Source organism: Arachis hypogaea, chromosome 20 (genome assembly GCF_003086295.3).
Source record: "Arachis hypogaea cultivar Tifrunner chromosome 20, arahy.Tifrunner.gnm2.J5K5, whole genome shotgun sequence".
Classification (NCBI taxonomy): Eukaryota; Viridiplantae; Streptophyta; class Magnoliopsida; order Fabales; family Fabaceae; genus Arachis; species Arachis hypogaea.
In genome coordinates this window covers 109040402-109055226 of record NC_092055.1, presented here as the reverse complement: position 1 = coordinate 109055226, position 14825 = coordinate 109040402, and the positions used below count along the sequence as shown (strand labels likewise).

General features: G+C 35.2%; 1 protein-coding gene and 1 non-coding gene across 2 annotated transcripts in view; one reads left to right on the top strand and one right to left on the bottom strand.

Annotated features, from left to right (window-relative positions):
- LOC140183144 (uncharacterized mitochondrial protein AtMg00810-like) overlaps nucleotides 1-14825 on the bottom strand; it is a 33601-nt gene that overhangs the window by 4754 nt on the left and 14022 nt on the right. The gene's annotated exons all lie outside the window — the stretch shown is intronic.
- LOC112788511 (small nucleolar RNA R71) lies at nucleotides 1026-1133 on the top strand. The gene has a single exon (XR_003195871.1). It is a non-coding gene; the product is annotated as a small nucleolar RNA R71 (small nucleolar RNA).

Sequence of the window (14825 nt, the reverse complement as noted above, 5' to 3'; positions counted from 1 at the left end):
TTGGCATTCAGCTTCATGATTGCTCCTAGATACTGAGCAACTTGCTCTTCAGTAATATCTTCATCCTCTTCAGAGGAAGAATACTCATCAGAACTTATGAATGGCAACAGTAAGTTCAATGGAATCTCTATGGTCTCTATATGAGCCTCAGATTCCTTTGGTTCCTCAATAGGGAACTCCTTAGTGGCCAGTGGACGTCCATTGAGGTCCTCCTCAGTGGAAATCATTGCCTTTTCCTCCTCTACAGGTTCGGCCATGTTGGACGTGTTGATGGCCTTGCACTCTCTTTTTGGATTCTCTTCTGTATTGCTTGGGAGAGTACTAGGAGGGATTTCAGTAACTCTTTTACTCAGTTGACCTACTTGTGCCTCCAAATTTCTAATGGAGGACCTTGTTTCAGTCATGAAACTGTGAGTGGTCTTATTTAGATCAGAGGTTACGTTTGCTAAGTCAGAGAGACTCTGTTTAGAATTCTCTGTCTGTTGCTCAGAAGATGATGGAAAAGGCTTGCTATTGCCAAACCTATTTCTTCCACCATTATTATTATTGAAGCCTTGATTAGGCTTCTGCTGATCCTTCCATGAAAAATTTGGATGATTTTTCCATGAGGAATTATAAGTGTTTCCATAGGATTCTCCCATGTAATTCACCTCTTCCATTGCAGGATTCTCAGGGTCATAAGCTTCTTCTTCAGAGGAAGCTTCTTTAGTACTACCAGATACAGCTTGCATTCCAGTCATACTCTAAGAAATCATATTGACTTGCTGAGTCAATATTTTATTCTGAGCCAATATTACATTCAGAGTATCAATCTCAAGAACTCCTTTCTTCTGAGTTGTCCCATTATTCACAGGATTTTTTTCAGAAGTGTACATGAATTGGTTATTTGCAACCATTTCAATGAGTTCCTGGGCTTCTGCAGGTGTCTTCTTCAGATGAAGAGATCCACCAGCAGAGTGGTCCAATGATATCTTGGACAATTCAGACAGACCATCATAGAATATACATAAGATGCTCCATTCTGAAAGCATATCAGAAGGACATCTTCTGATCAATTGCTTGTATCTTTCCCAAGCTTCATAGAGGGATTCACCTTCCTTCTGTCTGAAGATTTGGACTTCCACTCTAAGCTTGCTCAACTTTTGAGGTGGAAAGAATTTGGCCAAGAAAGCATTGACCAACTTTTCCCAAGAGTTCAGGCTTTCTTTAGGTTGTGAGTCCAACCATGTCCTAGCTCTGTCTCTTACAGCAAAGGGGAAAAGTATAAGTCTGTAGACATCAGGATTAACCCCATTGGTCTTAACAGTATCACAGATTTGCAAGAATTCAGCTAAAAACTGATGAGGATCTTCCAATGGAAGTCCATGAAACTTGCAATTCTGTTGCATTAGAGAAACTAATTGAGACTTAAGCTCAAAGTTGTTTGCTCCAATTGCAGGAATTGAGATGCTTCTTCCATAGAAGTCAGAAGTGGGTGCAGTAAAGTCACCAAGCATCTTCCTTGCATCTCCACCATTGTTGTTATTTTCGGCTGCCATAACTACTTCTTTTTCGAAAATTTCTGTTAGGTCCTCTCCAGAGTGTTGTGTTTTAGCTTTTCTTAGCTTCCTCTTCAGAGTCCTTTCAGGTTCAGGATCAGCTTCAACAAGAATGTTCTTATCCTTGTTCCTGCTCATATGAAAAAGAAGAGAACAGAAAAGAAGAGGAATCCTCTATGTCATAGTATAGGGATTCCTTTAAGTAAGTAGAAGAATAGAAGAATAGAATGAAGAAGGGAGAAGAAGAATTCAAACACAGAAAGAGGGAGAGGGTTCGAATTATAAGAAGAAGAGAAGTGTTAGTAAATAAATAAATAAATAGAAAGAGATGAGAGAGAGAGAGAGAGTATTCAAATTTTAAGTCAAAAGAAAAGAAAAATATTTTTATTTTTATTTTAATTATTAGTTAGAATTCGAATTTATTAAAAGAAATAAAATAAAATTAGAATTTAAAACAATTACTTAAAAAAAGAATTTTGAAAAAAGGGTTAATTATTTTCAAAAATTGGAGAGAGAAAAGTAGTTAGGTGGTTTTGAAAAAGATATGATTGAAATAGAAAACTTTTAAAATCAAACAAAAAGTCAAGTAGTTAATTGAAAAAGATTTGAAAATCAATTTTTGAAAAGATAAGAAGTTAGAAAAAGATTTTGAAATTAATTTTTAAAAAAAATTATGATTGAAAGATATGATTAAAATTTATTTTGAAAAATATTTGAAAAGGAAATTAAAAAGATTTGATTTTTGAAATTAAAGTTGATTACTTGACTAACAAGAAACTAAAAGATATGATTCTAGAATTTAAAGATTGAACCTTTCTTAATAGGCAAGTAACAACTTAAAATTTTTGAATCAAAATATTAAATGTTAGTAATAAATTTGAAAATATGAAATAAAAAGTGAGAAAAAGATTTTGAAAATCAATTTTAAAAATTTCGAAAAACAGGAAAGAAGAATGAAAAAGATTTGATATTTGAAAAGGATTTGAAAAGATAGGATTTTTAAATTGAAATTTTGATTTGACTAACAAAAAACAACCAAATTTTGAAAATTTTTGACCACATCAACTCAAAATTTCGAAATTTATTAGAAGAATAAGGGAAAGATATTTTTTTGATTTTTTGAATTTTAATGATGAGAAAGAAAAACAACAAACAGACACAAGACATAAGAAATTAAAATCAAAACAACTAATGCATGCAAGAACACTTTGAAGATCATGATGAACATCAAGAACATATTTTTGAAAATTTTTAAGAAAAGAAACACATGCAAGACACCAAACTTAAAAATTTTTAATGTGTAGACACTATGAATTCGAAAATGCACAAGAAAAACAAGAAAAGACACAAAACAAGACAAGATTAAACACAGAGAATCATCAAGAACAACTTGAAGATCAAACAAGAACACAATGCATATATTTTCGAAAATTCAAGAAAAATAAAAAACATGCAATTGACACCAAACTTAAAATTTGACACTAGACTCAAACAAGAAACACATTTTTTTTGTTTTTATGATTTATTAATTTTGTTTTATTTTTCGAAATTATTTTGGAAAAAGAAAATAAAGAGATACAAAATTTTTAATAAGAATTTCAGGAATCATGCAATGTTAGTCTAAAGCTTCGGTCCAAAAGAATTAGACATGGCCAATGGCTAGCCAAGCTTTAAGTGAAAGCTTCGGTCCAAAAGATTAGACATGGCCAAATAGCCAGCCAAGCTTTAGCATAAAACATACAAGCATGTCAATGAGAAGTGGAAGCCTCAGTCCAAAAGATTAGACATGGCTTCACAGCCAGCCAGGCTTCAACATATCTCATGATACTCTAGAATTTCATTCTTAAAAATTCTGAAGAACAAATTTTTTTGAATTTTTTGAAAATTAAAATAATTTGTTTGTTTTTTTTTTTCGAAAATAAAAATTAAAAAGCTTAAACGTAAAATAAAATTACCTAATCTAAGAAACAAGATGAACCGTCAGTTGTCCAAACTCGAACAATCCCCGGCAACGGCGCCAAAAACTTGGTGCACGGAAATCGTGATTCACACTTTTCACATCTTCGCACAACGAACCAGCAAGTGCATTGAGTCGTCCAAGTAATAAACCTTACGTGAGTAAGGGTCGATCCCATGGAGATTGTCGGCTTGAAGTAAGCTATGGTCATCTTGTAAATCTCAGTCATGCGGATTCAAATGGTTATGAGGTTTTGATAATTAAAATATAAATAAAACATAAAATAAAATAAAGTTACTCATGTAATTCATTGGTGGGAATTTTAGATAAGCGTCTGGAGATGCTTTGTTGCTTCTGAACCTCTGCTTTCCTACTACCTTCTTCCAACCATGCGTTACTTCCTTCCATGGCAAGCTATAAGATCCTCTCAGTGAAAATGGTCCTCTACGGTTTCTGCACGGCTAATCAACTGTCGGATTTCTCGTCTCGGATGAAAAATACCAGGTACAGCTACCGCATGGCTAATCATCTGTCGGTTCCCGCTAGCGTCGAAATAGAATCCATTGATCCTTTTGCACACTGTCACTTACGCCCAACATTCGCAGGTTTGAAGCTCGTCACAGTCATTCCTTCCCGGATCCTACTCGGAATACCACAGACAAGGTTTAGACTTTCTGGATCGCAGGAATGGCTGCCCATTTGGTTTTAGCCTATACCACGAAGATACTAATCTCACAGACTCGGTCCGTGTATTAGATATCCAAGAGAATATACTCCGGCTATCGTCCAATGACTATGTTGAACATCATGTAGACCGCTTTGTGGTTGTCAGGCACGCGGATCTTGGCTAAGCAAGTAACGAAGATTGGGTGATTGTCACGGGTCACCCCTTCATTCTGACTTAACTGAATTAAGTACAAGAGTATATCTTGGAGAAGAAGTAGGCGTGAATTAGAAGAAAAACAATAGTACTTGCATTAATTCATGAAGAACAGCAGAGCTCCAAACCTTAATCTATGGGGTGTAGAAACTCCACCGTAGAAAATACATAAGTGAAAGAGGGTTAGGCATGGCCGTAAGGCCAGCCTCCAAGTCCAAGGATTCTAAGATCAAAAGTCGATCAAACACTAACCAAAGATGTAAAATAAATCTCTAAAAGTAGTTTTTATACTAAACTAGTAACCTAGGTTTACAGAAAATGAGTAACTAAGTGCAGATAGTGCAGAAATCCACTTTTGGGGCCCACTTAGTGTGTGCTTGGGCTGAGCCTTGAAGCTTTTTCGTGCATAGGCTGTTCCTGGAGTTAAATGCTAGCTTTGGTGTCAGTTTGGGCGTTTTACGCCAAGATGTTTTAGGCTGGCTTTGGACGCCAGTTTGGGCCATCAAATCTCGAGTAAAGTATAGGCTATTATATATTTCTGGAAAGCCTAGGATGTCTACTTTTCAATGCAATTGAGAGCGTGCCAATTGAGCTTCTGTAGCTCCAGAAAATCCACTTCGAGTGCAGGAGGGTCAGAATCCAACAGCATCTGCAGTCCTTTTTCAGCCTCTGAATCAGATTTTTGCTCAGGTCCCTCAATTTCAGCCAGAAAATACCTGAAATTACAGAAAAATACACAAACTCATAGTAAAGTCCAGAAATGTGATTTTGACTAAAAACTAATAAAAATATAATAAAAAATAACTAAAACATACTAAAAACTATGTAAAAACAATGCCAAAAGGGTATAAATTATCCGCTCATCAGTCCCTAGCTTTACTAAAGGACTGAAGGTGTCTCGATAGTCAACACCAGCCACTTTTGTGAATCCTTTGGCAACAAATCATGCCTTGTGCGTCTCCACTATGCCATGTGGATGATATCTAGTGCGAAATACCCATTTACAGCCAATAGCCCTCTTTCCAACTAGTAAAGAAGTTAGCTTCCATGTCTTGCTTTCTTCCAAAGCACTTCATTGAGCCTTTATTGCCTCTTTTCAATAGGTTTGAATATTGCATTTTCATAGGTTTTAGACTCTAAATTCTGAATAGCAACAGAAAATACAACATGCATAGGAGAAAGCCTAGTATAAGATAAGAAATTAGAGAAAGGATACCTTTGAGCAGTGAATTATGATGAGGATGGAACATTGTTAATGGTTTGACATTCATAGTCCTAAAGGTATGCAAGAAGTTTAGTTTGACTAGTTGATTTCCTCACATCAGCAGTTTCAAGTATAATAGAGGATTAAGGCAAAACAACAAAATTATTAGTTGAAAGCTCTTCAAATAATGCATCAATCATTTTGATGAGTAAGATTTGGATGATGCAACCTTAGCTAAGAAGCTGCATTATCTGTGTTTAAAATTTGGATCTTAGTCCCTTCCAAAAATTCATAATAAAAAAATAAGATGCAATGTGAGATGAACTAGAAGAATTTGAAGAATTTTCATCACTGAACTTATTGGAGTATAGAAGAGAAAACAATTCTCATGAAATTAGACATCCTGAGATAAAAAATCTCTCAAATCTGTAAATCAAATAGTAGATAACCCTTTTGTTCCCTCCCTGAATCCAAGATGCAAACACTTTCTTGTCCTTTGATCCAGCTTGCGTCTATGTCTTGCAAGGCTACCAACATATGCTAAATAACCAAAGAATTTGAGAAGAAAAATATTTGGAAAAGTTTTATAAAGAATTTGATATGGAGACTTATCTTTTAAGAAAGGAGTGGGTAATCGATTAATCAAGTAAATTGCATGAGCAACACTGTAATTCCAAAATGATTTTGGCAAATGGGCATGAAACATGGTAGTTATAGCTACAGCGAGAATGTGTTGATGCTTTCGCTCAATAATCCTATTCTACTGTGGTGTCTTCACACAAGTTCTTTGATGAGTTATGCCATTAGAATTGTAAAAGTTAGGCATTAAAAATTCAGGTCCATTATCCATGCGAATTGTTTTAACTACTACGTTAAATTGAGTTTTAGCAAAAATGACAAAATTCTTAACCAATGATGAAGCTTCTGCCTTAATTTTCATGAATAAAACCTAAGTAAATCGAGAACAATCATCCACTAGAGTAAGGAAATAGCATTTTCCAGTAAAGAAGGGAACGAAAACAAGTCCCCAAATATCAACATGAATAAGATCAAGTACATTGGCTACAATATTAGAACTAACAGAAAAGGATAAGCGTTTTTGTTTGCCAAGATGGCATGAATGACATGGTTTCGAATTTTTTGTACAATCAATAAACTCAAAATCCTTTTGTAATGCAATCAACCTATCATGAGATGGATACCCTAATCTAACATGCCACAAAGATTGAGAAAACTGGCTGCAAGAAATTGTTGTGATGTGAGGGAGGACTTTAACTTCTTTGTATAGAATGTACAAACCATCAACATTGCTAGCTGCACCAATCATCTTCAAAGTGTGCAGATCCTGAGCTGACAAGCCTTATTAATGAAACTCATGTTGCAATGTAAAGATGCAGTAAGTTTTGAAATGGAGATGAGTATGAAATTAAATGTAGGAATGAACAATGCATTAGTGAGAAAAAGATTGTCAGAAAACATAATGGTACCTATGATACAGCTGGCAGTGAGTGCTCCATTAGGTAATTTGACAATAATGGGATCAACTTTGAAAGAATTTTAAAAATCAGCCAAGTTATATGACACATGATCAGTAGCTCTAGTGTCAATAACTTATGGCTTATGTTTTTGAGTCGAAATATTTAGAGCTTTGACATGAAAATCAAAATGTAAAATATGTATCATTCTACCTTTATGAGGAGAATGATTAGCTTTGACTAAAATTTGACTAACACTATGAGAATGAGCCACGTCTTGTCTGCTAAGTGGTGCATGAATCCCCACACCTTTGTACAGCTGTACCATCAAGTGCACTGGGTCGTCCAAGTAATACCTAGGCGAGTCAGGGTCGATCCCATGAGGATTGTGATTTGAAGCAAGCTATGGCTATCTTGCAGGTCTTAGTCAGGCAGATCAGAAGGTTGTTGATTTGAAAGATGGAATTACAATGTTTAATTATAAGAATAGGAATAGGGATAAGGAAATAAATGGAATCAATAATGGGAATAGAGTTGAGGATGGGAGTTGCTTTGCCTTTCTGAATTAACTCCAGTATTACTACTCTCTTTTCTTGTGAGTGGTTTCTTCAATGGCAGGCTGTGTGTGATTGGCACTGGTTTGAGCAGTTGCCAATACTCCTCCAGATCTGAATCCCAGGTTTAGTGCGGATCCATTTGATTGAGGGTAAAGCTCGTACAGTTCATTCTCCTTAATGATCCTACTCAAAATGCCATAGACAAGATCAGATCTTCCAGATTAGAGAATGCTACACCTTGGATTCTAGCCTCTACCATAGAGACCCTAATCTCCCCAGAAATTGGCTGAACTGATGTCTTGAAAAGTCCCCAACGAAGTCATGGATTCGCCATCTGAGAGACGTATATTCAAGCTGGTGGTTCATTATTGTCTGATAAAAGACGCACTCTGAACCCATGTAGAATGTGATAACCTTATGCCAGTTCAACGCATTCATAGTGATGAAGAACGAATATACATCTTAGAATTAATCAAACACGGATCGAAGAGAAATAGTAATACTTTTATTAATTCATAGGACTCAGCAGGGCTCCTCTCCTCAACCTAGCAGGTTTAAAAACTCATGCTGATGGTAAAAGTGATACAAAAGTTATCAAAACGTGTAAATAAAATCCCTTAAATACTAAACAATGACTAGTAAGGGTAAAACAATCTTTTTAGTGCTAAAATCCACTTCTGGGACCCACTTGATGAGTGTTTGGACTGAGCTTTGATGAGATCCATATGCTATGAGGTCTCTTGGGTGTGGAACGCCAGCTACAGGGTCCTCTTTGGGCGTTATACATTGGTCTCTCCTCTTTGGGTGCTGGACGCTTGGAAGGGGCAGGTAGCTGGTGTTGGACGCTAGTTTTGGGCCTTCTAATCCGAAGTAAAGTATGAACTATTATATATTGCTGGAAAGCTCTGGAAGTCAGATTTCCATATTCGTTGAGAGCGCTCTATTTGGACTTCTGTAGCTCTAGAAAAGCTCTTCCGTATGCAGGCAGGTCAGATCTAGACAGCATCTACAGTGCTTTCTCTGTCTCTGAATCAGACTTCTACTCCAGCTCCTCAATTTCAGCAAAAAATACCTGAAATTGTCCAAAAATACAAAAACTCATAGTAGAATCCAAAAGTATGATTTTAACACTAAAACCTATAAAAACTTAATGAAAACTAAATAAAACACACTAAAAACTATATGAAAGTGATGCCAAAAAGCGTATAAAATATCCACTCATCATAAAGCGAAGCCAAAAGAGCTTTTTATTGTTCTAGAGTGAATTCATTAATGATTGGTTTAAATTTAACCAACTGTTGAGCACTGAGATCATCGCTGTCATCTTCAGTACTATCTGCTGCAGCCATACAATTAAGGACATGAGTCCTTTTCTGAAATCGAGGTTTGAAAAGTTAGGTGGATACCCATGCTTCTTATAGCAATTATCCATAATGTGTCCTGATTTCCCATAGTGAGTGCACTGGAATTTATTGCGGCTTTGCCCCTTTTGAAATTGATTTCGACCTCCTTTAGTTTTCACTTTGCTGTCAAATTGAGAAGAGGTAACCAAAATCTTAGCATCTAAGGCATTATCAAAGCTGAAGAGTTGTCTCTCTTGTTGAGTGATTATTGACAGAATTTTGTTAACACTAGACAAGTCATCCATGAGCATGACCTGTGACTTAATAGTGAAATATTACTTTCCAAGACCACGCAAAAATTTTGTGACTCTGTCCTCTTCCCTGTGTTGCCTAACAATACCTAATCCACATTCACATTTTACATAATCACAGCCAGGTATTTCTTCCCAAAGATTTTTTTAGTTTGGCAAAATAAGCAGTGACAGACATGTTCCCTTGCTTTAGTACATATACTTCATCATTCAGTTCAGCTACTCTAAATGGATCACCTTGATAATAATGATGCTTAAGGTTATTCCATAATTCATATCCAATATTATTTCAAAAAACACTCTGATAGATGTCTGGACTAAGGGAGAGATTAATCCAAGCAACTACATATGTGTTGCATCGTTGCCATGCCTTAAAATTAGGATCAATTTTCTCAGGTTTCAGAATAGTACCATCAACAAATTCAATTTTATTCTTAGATGTAAGAGAATTAACCATATCCTTGCTCCATGCACTGTAATTTGAGCCTGTAGAAGTCACCTTCGTAATAGGTATACTTGGAATTTTAGATAGAAGTATGTAATAGGGACTTGAAAGATCTTGATTTGGATTTGTCTTGTTGATTTGACTCTCAATTTGCACTATTTGATTGAAGAATGCTGCGAATATCCGTTGTAGGAGCACCCCCTTTAGATCCAGCACTTGGATTTATTTTTGCTTCCATCACTATGAATTTGACAGAAGTAGCAGCCTTTCTCTCTTGATCTCATTGATCGAAAACTCGCTATCTCACTAATATGAGAAGGCAGTGAAATGACTGAGTTCTCGTCAAACTCGTTGGTGTGAGTTCAAAAGAGAAGAAGAAAGAAAATAGATGAAGAAGATGAGCTAAGATTTTAGAAATTTGTGAAGAGAAAGAATCGTTCAGATCAAATGGAAGAAAGGGGAAAGCAGATTTACGAAGGTAGAATTGCGAACAAATGCCCTAATCGCAAACAAATGGTTCAACTATGAAGCTGAACTCATCATCCTCCTGTAATCACTTTAACGAATTGTGAATGAGAGGGGAAGTTTCTCATCCTTCAATCGGCATCTCCATGCCCCTCCATCGACACTCACCGTATCATGGTAAAATTGCGTATGAGCATGGAGAAGAATATAAAAGCAAAAAAACCAAGAAGAAATTGGGAACTAAAGTTGTATAATGAAGAGATTCAATGAATACAATAGTATAGTTTGCTACATATACAAGCATTAACCCTAATAGAATTGTATTGCTGCACTAATTGACTTTACAGCTCAGCAGAGGCAACAAAATCCACTACGAACAATTTTCTATACAATAATGCTCCACATCCATGCAAAAAACTTAACCAAGTCATCCAATTTCTTTTTATTAGACGCGCCTCCCCCCCCCCAAAGTTTTATGAAATACACGCGCTCCCCCTTCTCCCTCCTATTAACGTAACTGAATTACGTAAAGCTTCTTCTTCAACGTAAATATTCTTCAACGTTAACGATTTGCATTGTAAGTTTTAGATTTGCAATCTCTGCTACTCGTCATTCTTCTTCTTTTTTCTTCTATGCTGCTTGTTGTTCTTCTCTGTTGCTCATCGTTCTTCTTACTATTCTTCATCATTTTTTTCTTTGATTTGTGGATTTCAATAGGCTATCAAAACAATGAATGATTCAACTTCAAATCAGTTGAATGAGAGCGATTTAGATTATTCTTCTAAAACGAATTAAGCGGACGAGGTTTGGATTATTTTTTCAATCAAATTGAATGAAATACAATTGCTAAATTAAATTGAATTGATAATCTCTAAATTCTAGACACAGGTGTTTTGAATTTGATTTTATATAATGGATAATGTTCCGTTCATTTATTACTATACAATTGTTTCACCTTAATAAGGTGTTCGGTTCATTATGCAGAAAGCTGTTTTGAATTTGATTTTATATAATGGATAATGTTTTGTTCATTTAATACTATACAATTGTTTTACCTTAATAACATGTTTGGTTCATTATACAGACCATGTGTGTTGTGGATGAATAATTTATCCCAAAGGTCGGGATGACTTTCAAGACACTAGAAGAAGCTGGAAAGTTCTACATAAATTATTCTAAACTTGCCAGTTTTTCTACCAAAATAAGGAACACAACTCGGAAGGGAGACGAGATTAAGAATCAACTAATCGTATGCAGCAGAGAAGGGAGGTGGAAATCCAAGATATCTCTAACTCTGAATAGTCACTTTTTTGTGTTTGTCTTTATTGAATAGTCACTTTTTTTGTGTTTGATATTAGCTTTTAGAAATTCTTTATTGAATAGTCACTTTTTATTTATCGAATAGTCAATTTATTCTGTTATGTCAAAGAGTTCAGGTGTTTCTGAAACTGAATACTGATAGCAACATTTTTTTAAAATTTAGCTCTCTCCTATATTGATATATGCATTGACATTGGGTTTTTTGCCAGTAAAGAATTTCATAAAAACAGTTGCGTTGTAGATATAGTCTCTAAACCAACAAAAATCCCTTCGTACAAACGTTTTGGTTGTCACAAGTAACAAACCCCTTAAAAATTGTTAACCGAGTATTCAAACCTCGTGTCGTCTTCTCAAGGAACTTCAAGGAAGTATGTTCTTATTATTGGCTATAAAGGTCGTAATCGGGGTTTAGAAGGTGAGAAGCAAGTGATTTGAATGGCAAGTAAAGTAAATGGCGATTAAAATAAATAAATATTGTAAAGCAAACTTTTGGCAAGGTAAGAGAAATTGGAAGTCCAACTTAGTTATCTCTCTCAACAATGATGAAAGTTGAATCTAAATTCCACTTAGTTGACCTTTACTAAAGCAAAGGAAAGTCAAGGGACTAATTAGTTTGGCCTTCAAATCCTATTTATTTCCTAAGAAAAAGTTGGGATTATTGAAGTTCAGTTCAATTAGCAAGATAACGATTATCAATTATACTGAGTTGGTAACTGTTGAGTTACTGATTTCTTAACCGAGACCAAAAGGGGAAAAAGTAAATTGCTGGAATAAAATATCTTCAGATCGGAAACGATGATAACATAAATTAAAAAGAGCAATCATAAACTGAAAATACCTCAAATATCATTAATTCAAATAATAATCTGTAACATGGAATAATTCATAAATTCAATTATAAAAGTAAATAATCAACTCAAGTGCTGGAATAAATAAAAGTGAAAGGGAAGCTAAAACAAAGAAACGTAAAACCTGGATCGAGAGTCACTCTTACAAACTAAGAGAAGTCCTAAATCCTAAGAGAGAGAGGAGAGAACCTCTCTCAAGATTAAATCTAAATCATGGGAAGTAAAAATTGGCGAGCTCCCCCTGAATGGATGCATTCCCCCACTTTATAGCCTCTAATTTGTGTTTTCCGGGCCGAAAACTAGGTCAAAAACAGCCCAGAAATCGCCCCACGCGTATTCTGGTACGTTCAGGTCGCGGACAAGTGACGCGAAGGCGTCGTCCACGCGGCCGCGTGGATTGAAGTTCGCAGATGCGACGCGTCCGCATGGATCACGCGTTCGCATCGCCTAGCGTCAGGGCAACTATGGAATATTATAATCAAATCGAAGCCCCGGACGTTAGATTTCCAATGCAACTAGAACCGCATCGTTTGGACCTCTGTAGCTAAAGTTATAGCCGTTTGAGTGCGAAGAGGTCAGGCTGGACAGCTTAGCAGTTTCTCCAACTTCTTGTATTCCTTCCACTTTTGCATGCTTCCTTTCTATCCTCTGAGCCATTCCTGCCCTGTAATCTCTAAAAACACTTAACACACATATCAAGGCATCTAATGGTAATAAGAGAGGATTAATAATAAGCAAATATAAGATCAAAGAAGCATGTTTTCAATCATAGCAAAAAACCAGGAAGGAAAATGTAAAACATGCAAATAGTATGAATAAGTGGGTAAAGAGTTGATAAAATCCACTCAATTGAGCACAAGATAAACCATAAAATAGTGGTTTATCAACCTCCCCACACTTAAACATTAGCATGTCCTCATGCTAAGCTCAAGAGAAGCTATAAAGATGAAGAGGAATGGTAGAATGTATGAAATGCAACCTATGAATGCAACTACATGCAAAATGTTTCTACCTACTTGGTCAAAAGTAAATAAGATCTTCAAAACAAACATAAATCAGATTTCACTAATTCAAATCGTACAATAAAAAGCAAGTAAACTTGTAAGAAGATAGCTCATGAAAGCAGGAAACATAGAATCAAGCATTGAACCCTCACTGGGAGTATATATCACTCTAATCTCTCAAGTGTATACGGTAATTCACTCTAGTCTTCTCTAATCATGCTTTCTAAAACTTTGTTCTTCATCTAACCAATCAACAAATATTTAATGTACCAATGCAAACATCATGAGGTATTTTCAAGGTTGTAATGGGGCTGAGGTAAAGGTAAGGATATATGTATGGCCAAGTGAGCTATAATATGAATCTTTAATTAACCTAAGCTCTCATCTAATATACATATACTCTATATACTTTTAAATTCATGCCTAGCTACCCATAATTCCCACTTTTGTATAATTCCCATACTCATGTACTAAATTTTCTTTAATTTTTATCACATGTGCATTGATCTTTTATTAAACTTAATATTGGGGTAATTTTGTCCCCTTATTTATTTATATTTTATATATATATATTTTTTTTTTCTTTTTTCTCTTTTTTTTTGAATCATAAAAGCAAACATAACTTATCAATGCACATGGATTCTCCATTATTTTTCTATTTTGATTTTTCATGAGTAAGTTCCCAAATTTCCAATATTCGAATAAATTAGAAATATGATACATTCCCTTATTAACCCATGTTCCCACAGTTTCCCCACACTTAATTGTTACACAATCCCTATCTTAAGCTAACCAAAGATTCAATTGGGATATTTAATTGTTTTTCTGCTTAAGGCTAGTGATGTGGTAAAATACAGAATAAATGGGGATTAAAAGGCTCAAGGTGGTTGACAAGGGTGATTTAAAGGGTAGGCTTATTTGGGATAAGTGAGCTAAAATCAAATAATGGCCTCAATCATATGCAAGCATGTAAATACACTAAATATTGGACATATAGAATGGAACAAAGCTAAGATTATAATTATAGAGAAGAAAACACACAAGAATAAAAACATTATGGTTACATAGTGTAACCATATAAATAAGCTCAAAATCTCACAGGTTGTGTGTTCTTTTAGCTCAAAAACCATGTTCCAAATACAACTTCAAACAAGTTTTAACACATAAAAATTAAATTTTTTTTTCAATTCAAATTAGTGAAATTTTTCAAAAATGGAGTTACTTTAACCAAGTAGTAACTAAATGCAAACAATCAACTACACATGCAATCTATTATGCAATGCAACAATGAACTAATAAAGAAAATAAAATATTGGTGTTGAGATAGAAGATAACTAACCCCTGGAAGTCGGTATCGACCTCCCCACACTTAAAGATTGCACCGTCCTCGGTGCATGCTAAGATGTGCAGGTGGACGGGTTGTTCCAACTGATGCTTTTCTCTAAAGATTGTGCAGATGGACTTGTCTGTCTCCCCAT